General features: G+C 49.1%; 2 non-coding genes across 2 annotated transcripts; both read right to left on the minus strand.

Moving 5' to 3' along the window:
* Window positions 1-426: 426 nt before the first annotated feature.
* LOC119345816 lies at window positions 427-545 on the minus strand. Its single transcript, XR_005167208.1, has one exon. It is a non-coding gene; the product is annotated as a 5S ribosomal RNA (ribosomal RNA).
* A 367-nt stretch (window positions 546-912) lies between these two features.
* LOC119345817 lies at window positions 913-1,031 on the minus strand. The gene has a single exon (XR_005167209.1). It is a non-coding gene; the product is annotated as a 5S ribosomal RNA (ribosomal RNA).
* Between the last annotated feature and the right edge of the window lie 212 nt (window positions 1,032-1,243).

The raw sequence follows: 1,243 nt of genomic DNA on the forward strand, positions 1-1,243 counted from the left end.
ACGCTTAACTTCGGAGTTCTGATGGGATCCGGTGCTTTAGTGCTGGTATGATCGCATCCGACATGTTTCCCCGTCTTCGTCCCTTATGCTTGCCACTCCCAGGTCCGCTCCAAAGACGATTCTACATTTTCACTACCATTACAACCGTTCCCTAACAATGGATAATGTCCTATACTACTTACTCTCCCGCTCAATCACGGAGACGAGTTTTCCACGGTTTCCACCCCTCCCTCCATACCGCAGCAACACGAGTTTTTTCCACCCCTTTCAGAAAGCGCTCTTCGCGCCACAAAGCCGCCCCAAGACGCGCGAGCAATGAGCATCGAGCTTAAACATATCGCAAACGTCAAAAATAATATAACGGGATTAATATATATCGCGCACGTGCGATATGCTTGTCACAAGGCGCAAAAGATAATTATAAAAGGAATGCAACACGAGGACTTCCCAGGAGGTCACCCATCCTAGTACTACTCTCGCCCAAGCACGCTTAACTTCGGAGTTCTGATGGGATCCGGTGCTTTAGTGCTGGTATGATCGCATCCGACATGTTTCCCCGTCTTCGTCCCTTATGCTTGCCACTCCCAGGTCCGCTCCAAAGACGATTCTACATTCTCACTACCATTACAACCGTTCCCTAACAATGGATAATGTCCTATACTACTTACTCTCCCGCTCAATCACGGAGACGAGTTTTCCACGGTTTCCACCCCTCCCTCCATACCGCAGCAACACGAGTTTTTTCCACCCCTTTCAGAAAGCGCTCTTCGCGCCACAAAGCCGCCCCAAGACGCGCGAGCAATGAGCATCGAGCTTAAACATATCGCTAACGTCAAAAATAATATAACGGGATTAATATATATCGCGCACGTGCGACATGTTTGTCACAAGGCGCAAAAAATAATTATAAAAGCAATGCAACACGAGGACTTCCCAGGAGGTCACCCATCCTAGTACTACCCTCGCCCAAGCACACTTAACTTCGGAGTTCTGATGGGATCCGGTGCTTTAGTGCTGGTATGATCGCATCCGACATGTTTCCCCGTCTTCGTCCCTTATGCTTGCCACTCCCAGGTCCGCTCCAAAGACGATTCTACATTCTCACTACCATTACAACCGTTCCCTAACAATGGATAATGTCCTATACTACTTACTCTCCCGCTCAATCACGGAGACGAGTTTTCCACGGTTTCCACCCCTCCCTCCATACCGCAGCAACACGAGTTTTTTCCACCCCTTTCAG

The sequence above is a fragment of the Triticum dicoccoides genome, unplaced genomic scaffold, assembly GCF_002162155.2.
Source record: "Triticum dicoccoides isolate Atlit2015 ecotype Zavitan unplaced genomic scaffold, WEW_v2.0 scaffold30660, whole genome shotgun sequence".
NCBI classification, from domain to species: domain Eukaryota; kingdom Viridiplantae; phylum Streptophyta; class Magnoliopsida; order Poales; family Poaceae; genus Triticum; species Triticum dicoccoides.